Consider the following 16,031-nt stretch of genomic DNA (forward strand, 5'->3'; position numbering starts at 1 on the left):
ACCACTTGTGTTACTGTGATCTTTTGACAGGCTTGGCACAAGGCATCATTTCAAGGGCCAAATCAGACAGAGTGTTACTCTAGCCTGGTGTTCTATTCTCTTCACTCTGGGTCAGAATGTCCTGCACCTATTTCTTTGTCCGTTTTCTTTACCTTCTGTTCTCCCATCACCTCTGCACACCTTTCGTGTTTTACACAACTGGCCCCTGCCGTGCTTTCTTTACACGACACAGAAACCAATTTGGAGAAAGTTCCTTTGTGTGTGGGCTTTGTGTGCTTGTAAACGTTGTGCACATATGCGACTGTGTATGTGGGTTCTTTTCCCTCAACACTGATAAAAAAACATTTGTTTATATTAACTGGTAAATAAAAATGAAAACCCACCAATGAAACTTTGACTCAGTAAACACCTCCCACTCTCAGCGTGGGGGGAGATGAAAGTATCTGGTACTTGACTTGGGGGTTTTTGAACGCCCTGTCGCAGTGAAAGGGTGCACAGCTCCTGTTCTCATGGGATCAAAAGGGACATTTGTATCAATAAAAGAGCAAAAGTCAACAGGCATGCATAAAAGAAAAGAAAAGAGAAGCTTTACTGTAAAGGCGTACAGTACAGCAAGAAAAGGTCAGCGGGGGCTGAGTAATTATAAGAAGTGCAAATTAGAATTTTCATAGCTTGTTCTCTATTCCAAGTAAATGGCATTAAACCTTAAGGTGGGAGTTTATCATCTGCTAAATGTACCTCTGTGTTTCTTCAATACTCCTGCAACTCACCTCTGTTGTGGACTACAGTGTGTAACTACTGTTTTTGTTATTGTGAGGCCAAAATCTCTCCAGTATGCAGCATGACATCCCATCACATTGCAGGTTTGCATGCACATACTTCAGAGAGTTGGTTTTGTATCTAATTGTGTCATATGGCATCAGAGGAAATGGAAAGAATCCATGAGTTGTCACGCCCCCCTTTCTGTTCTCCATATCCCGTAGTACTCAGACATGTAGAGAAGAATCTATGTTGCTTCACTCTCACGCGCAAGTCAGCCTAAGCATTTGATAGATTCAGCCCTGAGGATAAGCACTTATGGTGAACACTGTTTCACAATGACCTTTTTTAACATTAGAGTGGATTTTAGTCAGCTGATGATATTATGTTATTCCAAAAAATGTAAAGTCATTCTCAAAAAGCTGTTTCTGTTAATCTGGATGTATCGTTTTGTCTGTGGGAGAAACGTTTCGTCACTCATCCAGAATCAGCTTTTTGGGATTTCCTAACCTGAATGATTGAGTCAATCACACAGAATTACATCACTTTAATTAACAAATAACAAAACAGCTGAACCAGAAATGAGACTTCACTTCATTTTCTTTGTTTGCTTTTTGTTTTTTTGCTTGACCTTAGTCCATTTCACGGTGACATGAGCCAACAGTTCCAAACTTCGATAAATCTTTTCACCGGTCAAGTGATGTCACAGCGAGGCATGCAAAGCCTCCAGAGCTTTCCAGTGATTTCATTTCGCTGCATGCCAACACCACATGAGCACCTCACACAGAGCAGAGTGTGTTCAGCACCCGAAGAGCACACAGTACTCTAACAGCACCCCATGTTCTCTCTATTATCATTGATAGTCAGGTGACACCATGTGATCGGACCGTTCTTCAGTCCCATTTTCTTCTTGCACTCGTCATGGGTTGCAAAGAGAGCATGATCAAAGCGGAGGGAGCTTGATCAAAGCAGATTTATTATGACTGTTGTTGTGAAGGTGTGCACAATTTCAACTTCAAGACATGTCGCAACATGCTATCAAACATGTAACCTGAGTGCAGCACCTTTAACACTCTGTAATACATCATGTCTTCAGTCAGTGCTGTTTATCTGTATCAGTTTCAGCATCTACAGTCAAGTACAGTGTGTCTTAAAACATATAAGGCAAGGCAAATGTTGGCAGATAGGAAATCAATACATTGCAGGTCTATAATTAGCTGTAATAAACAAGGTCTGAACCCAATAAAAAATTATTGGGGGGAGTCTGGGGCTCATATCATTCTGCAATGCAATGCAGGGCTGAAACATTAGCAAACACAGAGGGGTTAGTAGGAAAAAACAAGTGTAATGTTGAAAACAGACTTCTTGCAGAGAGATTTGCTGACCTCTGCTGGAAAATGCGCACGTCTCTGTGTTCAAATAAAAATACGCATTTATTTCACGCAGGTTGGCTTATTGTTTGTTGCTAAAGTGTGATACTGTGTTCAAATCTTGTCTGCATGAGAAGTCAAAACATGCAGCTCTAGAATGACAGCACATTTTCAGTTCAGTTGCAGGTTGATCAGCTCAATCTATGTTAATTATCTTAATCAATAACCTCCACCTCCCTCTTGGAGAGTAATGGATATAACAGAGTAACTGGACTGGACTGCATTTCTTTCATTCATATTCAAAGAAGCCAAGCATGCTAATACTAAATAACAATTTAAGCTCAATAAAAGAAAACCATTTTAGTGGAAATAGATGTATGAACTTTCAGCCGTGACCAGAAGTCATTTTGCCCTGCTCTCTTCCGGGAAGCATGATTATGCTTTTGTTGCGCAATGAGGTCCAGCCAGCATTTCTAGTAATAATATCCACAGCAAAACCAGGAGAACGTATTTAAGTTGTTTTTCTGGCTGTCACACTGTTTCCCAGAATCCTCCAACCCTCTAATCATTAAGTGTTGATTTATGGCAGGCTGCCGAGCTTCAAGCAGCCAATTGCGGACCAGCAGAGCATCTTCCTCTGCATCAGCTGATATTTTCTGCCTGTCCTCCTCCCCTCTGCATTATTGGAAAGGAGTGCGGATTTTTATCAGGAAACAGAGGGTTTTTTCTGATAAGCTCCTCAGTCACAAAGAATTTCATAGATTTAATTCAGGGAACATATTTGTCAAATAAAGGAATTCTCACTCTGTTGTGAGCTCTGCGCTGTCTTCTCTCATCTTGTTTACTCGAGTACAGCATGCTTTCTAGTAAACTGAAAGCTCCCTTATGGTAATTTCCTGGAAGATCTTGTACAATACTTCTCTGGAGGAGATTGTTTGGATGATACAGCACACAACTCTTTACAGAGTTATTAATGAATAATTCACATGTTCCATTTGGTTGTAAAGTGTGTTTGTAATCACTGCGTATGTCTTTTTAGGCTTTAGGAGTCGAATTTCCCAGAGGAACCCACCCGAGGGATTAATAAAGTTCTATCTTATCTTATCTTACATCAAAGCACAGCACATTGGGTTTGCTTTGAAAAGCTTTTTCATAGAAAACACCATTCGTTTTTATCTAACATGATGTGATATTGATCAGAAATGCTGTTAAAGAGACATTAATCATACTGTAAATGATTTATGATTTTAAATGGAAGATCTAACAGTGCATGGATGCCTGCTTTCAGAGTCCATCCCTCCTGCCTTCCAGATACATAATGTTAGCTCAAGGCTGATTTTTGTGTGTTAAATGACTAATTAACCATGTGAGCATAGATTCCAACTGTCCCGCTGAATAAAGAGGTTATGTCAAATCAAATTCAGGGACCTGCTTGAGCTCCGAAATAATCCAAATACACAAGGATAAATATATTAGGACAAGCTTGTCTTTGTGTTCCAGTTAGTTACCAATTTGTGCTGTAATATGAAGGGAGTAATGCATCAAATCTTCAGCTGTTTGTTTCTTAGAACAAACACTCACACTGAGTTTGAAAAGAAAGATATTTTTGAGCCTTAAATTAAACCCATAAGGCCTAACATTTGACACCCTGCTATGGACAGACGTCTGGCTTTTTTTTTTTTTTTTTTTAGCAAACAGGAAGTTTTCCGCTGGTTCAGCATAATTCAAAAATGGGTTTGTCTCACAATCTGAGTGCCAGTGGATCATGACATGGTGAAAATTGGTTGTATAATTCGAGCCTAGATCATTTTTGATGAAAACATGGTTTATATTAAACGATTCCATTATATGTCATTTAAAGTATTTTGGATCAGTTTAATGTTAATTAAATAAAAGTACAAAAATTGACTTTTCAAAATAACCCACCTTTTGAGCAGTACTGGATTTGGACTCGAAATGTGTTTATTTTGGGCTAACATGCTCTAGCATACTAGTATGCTGAAACAGCAAGCGTTGCTTTACTCTGGAGCCCTTCTTACAGCAGAGCCCTTTTCTCTGAAACGGTGAAAGCACTACACTAACTACACTTACTGGTCTCTTTAAGTTATTGTAATTCATGCATTTCACCCATTTACATTCTAGGAACAGTAAAAACAATATTTTTGCCAAAAGCAATAGACACACTTATAAATGACTTCTGGCTAGCTATGAAAATGGATAGAGCCCCCTTGGTTTCATATGTGCTAATTGATAATTATCCTCTATTCAAAGAGAATGAAAAGCTCTCTCTTTACTGTATTAATTGGCTTTCTAAGATAAATGCACCCACACACTAAAACTGATAATTAAAGCAGATTACATACTCTGTTTAAACACGAAACAATGTTGGATATAGAATCAATTGTAACTTGACTTGTAATCTGGCTGTTAACATTTACATTTAAATTATTCTTCACTCACTAGTCATGGCTTTGTTGTGTATTACTGCCATCTACTGGTGCTAAATTGATGTTGCTTTTTTCTAAACACCAAAATGAAGGGAAAAAAGGATCCTGTGCTGTAGAAGGAAACCTAAACATGTTTTGAATTCACATTTGTCTCAATGCCAAATTTAAAGGAAGGTAAAGAATTTGTCCAAAAAACTTTCCTCACTCAATATGTTTCTTTCTTTCCTTTCGACTCCATTTATTATGTTAAAAATCATGCCCTGGTGGTGAGGTTATTATCATGGGGAGTTCACAGGAAATGCTGTCTGCCAAATCGAAGGTGGGAAAGCTCATTCGGGGACCAGCCTGAGCTCAAAAGTAACCCAAATGCACAAGGACTGGTCTGCAGATGTCTGAACACAAGGAATAACATGAGAATGAGAATATATGTGGTGACAGAATGTGTCAGTAGACATCCAGGCTAATAATCTGTGGGGTGCAACATTAGCTGAATTCTTGGCTCGTCCCCTTCTTTTTACAACCCTTTTGTTAAGTTACAGGTTGACTTCTGATTTCTCTGTATCTTTCACCATAACAACAAATAAAGAAGATTGGAAAAAAAGGAGGATGAGATTTTAAGGTATCTACAAGCGTTTATATTACACTGTAATCAATCTTAGTTTGTTACACCAAGAGACCATTTTCTTTTGGTACATGTCAGCAACAGGTGCTTTGCATGGACAGGTTACACAGGAGTGTGACTCTTCTTACAATAACATGTCAACAGTACATCAATAACACATTGATTCACACACCAAACCGTGGTGTCAGGAAATGGTAATGCCACATGCTTCCTTTCTCAGAAAACCCCAATGCTGAACCCGACCACCCAGCGAGCGACACTGCAAGCAAACAGCGTTTCATACAGGATGTCACTGCAATGAGACTTTTTAATCAAAATAATCTGCTCCGTGTACCCGTGGTTCATGCTATACCACCCACGTGATGTGACAGTATAGAGCTGATTTATATATGCTGGAAATGCTGTAGATGTCTGCTGTTACATTTGGAGGTAGTGTGAAGCTGATACAGAGTTAACTCTGAACACTTTAAGTTAGACTGAAATAAATGTTTTTAGCACTTGGGGGTACATGAGATCAGCGGTGATGAAAATAATGGGTTAAACAGCTGTTTATTCGCATGTCCCGCGGAACAAAAACTTCATTATTATATTAGATTCCATCACTAGACGATGTGACGTCTGACTATTCTATTGTAGTTGCTGAATATTGCATGGGCGGGTACTGTACACTGTGTAACAGTGAACTAAAACAGCAAAGTTTAAACATTTCTGCAGTTGATCTCTTAGAGCAGGGGTCGGCAACCCTGGGCACGCCTGCCACAGCTGGCACGCGAAGGGTTAACTGATGGCACAACCATAGCTGGACTGGACAAAGGCGCAGATGGTGATTTTTCGTTTTTATGGGCCGATGATTTTTTTTTTTTTTTTTTTTTTTTTTTTGTAACGGTATGAACAATGAAAGGTGGTGGACGGATGCTAGTCGATGTGTAGAAATAACTCAGTTGTTTGGTGGTGTCTGTGGCGGAGCTTCCACAGAAGGCAGCCGGTCCGAGTGTCAGGTGAACTGAACTTCAGGTAAGAAGTTATGACCTGCAGTGTCATGGTCCGCGGCCCGGCGTCCGGGGTGCTGCTGGGATGTCCACGCCCACGAGCGTGGCTGCTAACCCCACACCTGCATCCCATCCCAGGCGATCATCAGGTGGACTATTTAATCCTGCCCTACCTGCTGCTCCACGCCAGTCCGTAGTCGCCTCTCAGCGGTAACGTACGCCTGCGGGAAAAGAACTCTTATGACAAACTCTCCATCGGACCTAACACTGTTTTTTCCCTGTGTACCCAGATCACAACTCGGCGTGTTTTTGTTTACGAGCCACCTGCCTGTCCACCTGTCCGCCTGAGATTTGGTTCACCATCAGCTTCGCCGTCTCGACCCCTTTTGGAGCTCCACCCCCCTCTGGTTCACTCGGCCCGGCTATCACCGTGAGACGCACACTCCACCTTCCCTCGTATGCTGCCTTTTTTCCGCACCCCAGTAATCTGTCTCTCTTTTTGTTTTACAGCCTCTCACAGCCCCGCTCTCGGCGTTCCCTGCGCGGTCCCTCGGTTTCTTCTGGTTCCATACGTTGTTTTTCAGGCTACCCTCACGGGACACCTTTAGTTGCAATAAAAATTACTTTCTTTATTCGCTCCTACCCTAGTGTGTGTGTTCTGCTACTGGGTCCTGCCTGCGCTCGGAACTTCGGTTCATGACATGCAGTCTATCTGGGTCAGATATAAGCCAAGTTTAGGTGGAGTTTATTTTCGTTACACTGACTTTTTACAGTCAGTTACAATAACTCGTACTGTGTACTAGCTAGCATGACGGAGTTTCTACAGCTGGGTGGGTGCTATGATGTTACTGATACTGAACTTTATTTTATTCATAAGGTTAGTTAGTAGAGTTGCCAACCGTCCCGTAAAAAACGGAATCGTCCGGTATTGAGAGAAAATATACTTCAACTAGAACGAAAAAGACACAAAGCTGGAGTTATTCTGTCTTTACGCTGCACAGCTGCTTCTTCTTCTCTCATTCTCTCCTCTGGTGCTACTTCAATCATGAAACTGATCAATGATCAGCTGATCGGCTTTTCTCTCTTGTTTGTTTATCGCCCACTTTGCACCAGAAAGAGGAAACCAGCGGATGTCGCGCTAAACAACAGCAGCACGTTTAAGCTTCATCAGCTGTTGTTAGAATTTATTTAATATTAATTTCTAGTATCAGCTGATGTTTGCTGGAGCCACAGCTGTAAAGCTGCTGGTCATGATGTCTGTTTAGATATGTGGTGAGAGGGAAACATGAAGATGAAACCAGGAGATGTTCTTACTGAATCATCAGAGCTGAACAGGTGATGGAGAAACAGGTTTACCTTTAGGTGACATGAATGAGTTGAAGGGAAGTTATGAACTGTTTCTGAGAGACAAATAACACCAGGATCCTTTTTTACGTAGCTGACAGCTGGTAACTGTGCAGGGGCGGATCTAGCAAAGTTTTGCCAGGGGGCCAGGTAGGGCATTAACTGGGAGAGGGGGGCACAAAGAAATACTTTTCTTTCTTATTCTCATTAAAAATATCTAGCTTTTATTAAATAATTATCTGAATCTTACAACCAAAGTTTTTATCTGACGTAAAATGTATAGAAATCATACATATACCAACAAGACAGTGTACATAACTGTCACAACAGTGTTTGGTTTCATTCAAAGGCTTTATCGCTTTAATACCTGGTGGGTCGGTCTCGTCAAAATGCTCAGGCCGATTTTTTTGTCCCAGTCCAGCCCTGGGCACGACACGCAGTGAAATAATCTGAGAAGGTGCATTAAAAACTAAATGGTCGGGCCAGCAGTGCACATCGCAAATTAGCTCGCATAGAAACATTAGTTGTGCCGCTTCTTAATGACGGTATCTTAGCTAACAACCCCAACTATCAGATTCAGGTTGTAATTGGCTAAAAATAAGTTTAACTGTCTTCAGAACATTGCAGAGGCCTTATTGACAATATTTGGTTCTACATGTCTGTGTGAGCAGATTTTCTCTCACACAAAGAGTGTCCTCAGGTAGCCATCTGAACACTGGACACTCGGAGACCTGTGTCTCTGAGTGGGAGACCAGAGATCACATTAACATGTGTATCTCTGTATTAACAAACATGCCATATTGCCTCAGTTTATTTTTCTTATCATTGTTGTGAGGAGACCATAAATAGCATTTGCATTTTCTGTTGTACAGTTCATTTGCTGTTATGGAGTTCTTGTTATGGATAAAAAGTGTGTAACTATTGATATAGAGTGTAAGTAAATTTATTGCTAATGCAATCATATGGCACACTGACTTCTGAGGAAATTTTAGATGGCACTCATCATCAGAAAGGTTGCCTACCCCTGTCTTAGAGTATGGCCTCACCATGTGTTTTTCAGTCTATACAGAATACATCTGTTGGCCACATGAGGGCAGTAGCTGTCTTGGGATAGCAAATTAATTTGCTACATTGACGCGCTGACACCCCAGCAGTACAAAAATCCAGGGTGCCAAAGCAAAGAAATTCTGTATAACAAATACAGAACTTTGAAACAGGTACTTACAAGTAGCTGAAAAGAAAATCAAGCTATCTGGGGAAATCTTTTTCTCTCTGATGGATATTTAAATTTGGTGACCAAACATTTTTTTTAGGCATTTCTTCTACTCTAAACACAATCTTTGAGATATTACATGACTGTACATTTGAAAGTGGGGAGAAAGTTCTCAGGTTTGCGGCTTCAAGCCAGTTTGAGCCAGCCTTACAAAATGCTGAATGTGAAACCATGCAAAAAATCATAGGGATGAAAAAGAAATGGTTCCAGATTTTGGCTTGCCATGAAGCTCTCTGTACAGTGTTAAACAACAAACAACTGTTATCTGTCCTGACAGGCTGTGTTTGAGTAGTGGCACTGCTGAATCCCACACGAAACCACAGTACAGGGCTATGTGAGGGAGAGAGAGGGGGGAGAGAGCAGGAGAGACACAGAGAAGAGAGAGACCTTAAGAGAGGGAGCACTGGTTTTATTAAGAGACTGGGAAAATGCAACGGCAGAGCAGAGAAACACCTTGGATGTGTGATATGTACACATTTGTGGGTATGTGTCTATCTATAGAGTGTATATGATTCTTGTCTGGCAGCCTCCTGTCAGAGTCTCTGCCTGATAGTTTATTTAATTCTGCCAGTCTTTGAAGAAGTAGGCTGGGCCAGGCTGACAGCCTGATTCTGTACCTGTCACTATGCTCAAGGTGCGATGGGTAATCCGTATAAGGCTGACCAGCTACACTCACAAACCCATCCATAAACACACAGTGATGCAAAGGCATCAACACACGTACTCTTGCACACACTCAAACTCAAAATAATATTGCTCTCCTGGTGTGCAGAGATGGTTTTGTAATGCCCCAGTGGCTCAGTGACAGTCTGTCAATCAATCAAACTCATCCCACCTCATCTCACCTGTAAATGAGTGTCTGTCTGTCTCCAGGGCCATGATAGGCTGATTGGCTGTGTCAGTCACAGTGTCAGGCAAATGTAGATCAATGGGAACCATTCAGTACAGTGCCCTGTAGATTTCAACAGATTTCTCCACAGTCATGCACTGCTGATGGCAGATGTCATTGAAGATGGACCCAGCTTCAGTGAGCTTCTGAGTAATGCATAGGCACTGGGGGCTGACTGGGAAGAGTATGCATGTCTGTAGAAATAAATATGGATTTAACCAAATATAACACACGCACGCACACACAAACAAGTATCAGGGACAATAACTTTAAACATATAATGCTTTATCTATTATAGACAAGCCAAAAATGTGAAAACCATCATAACACAAGCACAACTGTAATGTTGTCATATAGAATTTAAATAAAATGTGGTTGCTTTTAAATGCAGATGTTTAAATGCACAAAATGTTTTGTGGCATTTTACTGTGGCTGTGCAGTAAATGAATGTGTTTCTCCATAAATTTGCACATGAAAATGTGAATAAACATTATAAAATTCATAAAATGTTCCTATTTAATGTATTTGGCAGCAGAAAGCAGAGAAAAAAATTAAAGATTCTTTGAAACCTTTTTCTTTCTATATTATCTTCTTTAAGGGAGTAGGTAATATCATTAGTGCTTTATGTACAGGCCACACAAGGGGCAATAATGTTAATATGAATGAATAAGAATGTAAAAATGATATTTGCATACATCAGAGTAGAAGATGTCATTATGTAGATTCTTTTCTTTGAGAGTAAAGTTATTATTTCAAATAATTATCTTATAAAACTTTAGATAGCATTGTCAGAAGAAAGTGTGGCTCTGTCATTTCAGGGCATAAAAAAGGCAGGAAAAAAAGGGTTCTTAAAATTAGGTGAATACAACATGACATCAACGAAAGAAAAAAACCCCACAACATATTAAATGTCTTTATTTATTTACGAAAATATAAACCAAAATGCAGAGGTAGTGTGTAAAAACCTAAGTACATCAGAAGAGTCAATAGTTTGTAGAAACACCTTTAGCAGCAGAAAAATGATTAATTCATCAGTCTGTCACATTTTTGTGGAGGTCACTTTTCTTTACAGTATTGCTTCAGTTTATTGAGATTTGCAGGCAGTTGTTTATGCACAACACCCCTAAGGTTCCACTGCAACTTTTCAGTTGGATTGAGGTCTGAGCTCTGAGTGGGCCACTTCTACACCTTGGTTTTTCATATATTCAGCAATTCTGTTTTAGACTTGCTGTTGTGCTTGGGATCATTGTCCTGTTTCTCTTGTCCGTGTCATACAGGTGGACTAATTTCACTCGAGTGCAAGATTGATTCAGTGAATTCAAGGTGCCCAGGTCCTTTGGTCGCAAATCAACCCCAAATCATCACTGTTCCACTACCATGCTAAACATCTCATGTTTCTTCTCATCAGTCGTTGTTCCAAAAATATTATGGTTTGTTCAGATGTGACATTGCAAACCTAAGTCATTGTGGCATGTTCTTGTTTAAAGAGAAGAGGCGAAGAGGCTTTCTCGTGGCAACCTTTCAGAACAAGCCATAGCCGTTCCGTCTTCTTCTAATTGAAATGTCACAAACATTTACCATGTTAACTGAGGCTTGTAGAGAGGGAGATGTAGCCCTTGGGTTTTCCCGCAGTTTCTCAGAGCATTGTACGGTCTGACCTTGTGATGAATTAGAATTTGGATTTCACTTCTGAGAAAATTGGCAAATTGACATGAATGCTTACCACTTGTGAATCATTTTTCTCACCGCAGAAGGCTGGTTTTCAAATGGTTTGTAAATTACCTTAAAAGCCTTGGCAGACTGATGGGCAGCAATAATTGCTTCTTCAAGACCTTTGCTGATTCCTCCTTGGCATTGTGTTAACGCACACCTGAATGCAAACTGACAAAAACTTCTGCTTTTAGAGAGGTACTCACATTAATGTTAACTTAATCAAGTGCATTTGATTAGCAGCACCTGGCTGCTACTTACCCTCTTAATTCCTACGGAAGCAGTAAGGGTGTTTTTCACTCACTGCTTTTGCATTTTGACTTAACTTTGGTTAAATAAATAGTGTAATATGTCACACTCTGTAGTTGATCTGAGGTTATATGTACCTACTTTTAAGATCTGTTGTGATAATGATGTGCTAATATGTAAAACCTTAGAATTGAAAGAGGGTGTGCTGTTTTTCACCGTGACTATAAGTGTGAAATGTATAAAAAACTGAAATAAAGAATGGAGATGAATATTGGAAACAAAAACAAGTATGACAAGTACATTGTAACAATTCTCCACTCTATTTGATATAAATTCAAATACACTCTATAGAGAAGTGAAATTTTACACCTTATGTAAAGCTGTTTTATTAGCTCTGGCAAAAGAAAAAAATTCCCCACAGAGTTCCTTTTTTTGTTATAGCGCAAAAGCCGATGATAACATGAAACTATTACTTTATTCTAAGCAAGCGAAACAATAAAACGCAAAATTCAAATGGCAATTATTTCTAAGTTCTTTTTCATCAGTTACTTTATGTACTAAACTTTTTCTCTGTATGCATTGGAAAAGGTCTGACCTCTTTTATCTAAAATTCACCTGCTCAATTATACCAACTACATCTGGTCCTTAGTTGTCAGCCTCTGTACGGCACCATGCTCTGCAAATGACAGAAAAATTATTCATCACCTCAAGGTTGAGTTACTAAGCCCACAGTGTTGGGCTTTGCTGCTTGCAAATAGATTATTTTTTCATGCACTTAGGGTAAAATCAATGAGGCTCAGTTTGGCTAGATATTACATGTTTTTCCATTTCATTTATGATTTGAAACAGTGAATGCCCCGAGACAGCTTGATAGTGAAATTATAGTTTACACAGCCTGCATTTTATACAACATAGATTTCATCATTTATTCCGAACAGTTTTACTTAGAATCTCTTAAGATCGCATTTTTGTTTAAGTGACATGTCAGTTTAATCACAGCTTTTCTTTACCTCATGTATTTAACTTGATCGAGGAGTTGTGTTGACACTAAGTAAATCCTGTTAAGATGAGTACATGAAAGCGCCTGCTGTTTAATCAAATCCGTGTGGGGATTTTTTGGAGCAAAAATAATGACTGCTTAATGCATGAACTATATGCTACTCAAAAAGTAAATAAGTAGTTGCTTTGAGCTCTTGGTTGGCAGTACAAAGTAATAAATATGGAATGAATGCTCATTTAGAATGCACCCACCAAACTCTGCAGGAACAAAATGAACCACAGCTGTGGTTGGTGGGAAATTATCAGCATACTTTTATTGTTATCGTTTTTATTTTACCCTCCAGACTCCTTTCATTTATTACAGTTGGTTGTAGCTTTTATACCTTGCTGAAAGCACAAAGTGTTCCTCAGTATTTGTGCAAAGTTTAGTGATCCTGCAAGATGAGTAGATGCACAAATTAATTAGTTTTGAAAATTGAGAAAAAGCCTTTCACCTTGACTATGTGGTGCATACTTTCAACATACAGAAAGTATCATCATCAAGATTTAAAACATCATGTCACATTTGACCTCTGACCTCTTCTTCAACTTCAGTGGATTGATCAGAAGGCCAAAGTTATAATAATGATATACAGAGCTATTTAAAACGATGTTTTTTTTAAGGCATTTTGGGAATGATATACAGGATTTTAAATGTCACGTTACTTTGGAGCTGACCTCTTCTTCACAGGCAAATAAGGTCAAACTTCCATAATCGTATCTTTAAAAACTAGGCTTAAAGTTCTACTGCTATTATTTTTGTATAAACAACATTTAGGAAATGACATTATTATATGGGAATTCTCACACACATTACAGTTTGCATCCAAATATCATGTCACAGTTGACCTCTGACCTCACTTTTACATTTCAAATCTCCCTTTCTTTCAAGTTGACCCCAAAATGCGTTATATCTTTAAAGAAAGTAAAAGAGAATCATCTGCATCTCAACTTATTCATGTCCAGTTATTATGTTCATTACCTAATCCTACATACTATTTTTGTAATCAAAGTAAAAGTCTGTCACGCTACCTTTATCTGATTTTACTGCACTAAAAACTTCTTAAAGTGTGTTTAAAAAGAAAAAAGACAAAAAAAAGTACAATGCTATTCCACTTAAATACTGCCCAGAGAGTGAGCTGCCTTGGCAAACTGTCACTGGTTTGCGTTCTGAGTGTTATTTGCTTGTTATATCAGTTTCCCTAAATTCTGTGAAGCCCTTTAGCATTTTAAGCTTATTGTTTTATGATTATCATTATAATTGGTAAACCCTTTTTTAGCAGCAGTGGAAACACTCTGTCAAAAGAAAACACCCTACCAACATTAGCTGGTTATAAGCTACCCGCAGTTAGCTGCCAAACAAAACACAATTGTTCAAGCAGCTTGAGTGTCACATTTAAAAATCAGTGACTCCAAATGAAATGGAAGAACAATTAGGTAAAAGCCATTTTTTGATACGAAGGTACAAACCGTTACCTGATACTTTGAGCACATGACACGTGGCAAATCAAAGTTAGGTTACTGTGAGGCTTTTGTCAGGTTACCAAAAACACAACTCAGAATCAACGCTAATAGTCCACTACGTCTGATCCACGTTTACAAGAAACAACTAGGTGTTTGCCAACATGTTTAAACTTTAAGAAAGTTTAACATACAATTGGCTGCTCGTCATCAGAAATTAAATGAGTTAGTGGCCACAGGTTGATATTAGGGAGTAACCTTGAATATGTCTCAGGTGCCATGCTGAGTGCTTTATGAGGTCAACTGCCCAGAAACATTGGATTGGAGGTTCACCCCAGGTCAACTGAGGAACTGAGGTCCTTGAGGAAACTCTCATGTGAATCAGTAGTTCTGTGCTTAGACCCAGTCTCTATTCTCCATTTGGACTAATTGCCCTACTTGGCCTAATAATACAAACATGGATGAATACTAAGCGCTCCTTTTCTGTTTTTCCCCTCTGTGTTAACCTTACACTCTCAACCTGTTTCCTTACCAGCACCTTTTATGCTCTTACCCACTTAACACTCTGCTTTTCCTCTCTTTCAGAGGCTTTCTCCTTTCCTTCCTTACTTACTCAAACTACTTGCCTGTTTTTTAAGAGGGGGGAGAAAGAGACTGACTGGCCACTTCAGGGACCAAAAGCATGAGGTAATCCCAGCAGGATTGTAGGCCTCCTTTGTCCTGCATCTCAAGACATCCCGTAGCTCCATGTGGGAAACTAAGACCACCGTTTTGCATTCAGCGGGAAACATTGGACTGAATAATCGTGTTGACAGGTGAAGGGGAACTCTTTTGTATTTACAGAGGAAAACATGGTATAAAAATGTTTTGTTGTTGAGTGCCCTTGAAGGAGCTGCCGCTTGCCAGTTCTGCCAGAGCTCTGTATGCGAGTGATGAGAACTTTGCTGGGCATGTTTTCAGCTTGGCGACAGCAACACAAGACAAACGTAACGCGAAAAGGAACATTCTTTAATGAGAAATAGTAACTGTTTCCCAGTAGCTTTGCCTTGTAAGCAGAGTCAAACAAATTGGGCTCTCAGTTTAAAGGAGATGTGTCTAGATCTGAATATAGTATGGATTCCACATTTTGAAAATACATGCATCTTTAAAATACATAATACTGCATGCTCTCATTCAAATCCCCCCAAAAGAATACCATCTTTATACTTTTACCCCCCTCAAGCTTGCTTACAAGTTGCTTACAACTCTTAGCAGTGGCTCACACCTTTATATACATGTACAGTTTGATTTAGACAATAGCTGAAACTCAGATAAACAAATTTGGAGGTCCAGATTTGGATAAAGAAAGAACAGATAGATACATTATACTGAACATTAAATATCAGAGAAATGAGCCAAACTATACACCAAGGAATTAATTAGCTGAAGCTGAAGCTAGGAGAGTCTGACAGGATTGTTGAACTGTGCATTTGTTCTTGTCATCCATGAACTATATACAGTGTAAACATCATATCTAGTATGAGATCATCTATGTCTTTCTCTGCATTTTATCTACAGTTATTCACCGCAGTGCCTTTGCTCAGCCAAAGGAGCCACTGGGCCCTATTTTTTTACTGATTGCAATACATGAGAGTCCAATTATTGCCACATGTGACATCATATTTTCCACAAGTGCAATTATACTGTTGATTAAGCTACAAAGCTTTCTTTCACAATACTCGTATTATGCTCATGCAGAACAAGAAGAGACCCATGTTTTTCTGTTGACATGGCAGCAATTTGACGAGTCTGGGTTCATCTCCATCAGAGTTATGTGGCCGGTCATGACCCGATCCACATCCACTTGGCTTATTAACAAAAGAAAAAACAAGTAGACATAA

Source organism: Rhamphochromis longiceps, linkage group LG12, assembly GCF_057381845.1.
Source record: "Rhamphochromis longiceps isolate RC_006_pf linkage group LG12, R_longiceps_female_GT1.1, whole genome shotgun sequence".
In the NCBI taxonomy this organism is placed as follows: domain Eukaryota; kingdom Metazoa; phylum Chordata; class Actinopteri; order Cichliformes; family Cichlidae; genus Rhamphochromis; species Rhamphochromis longiceps.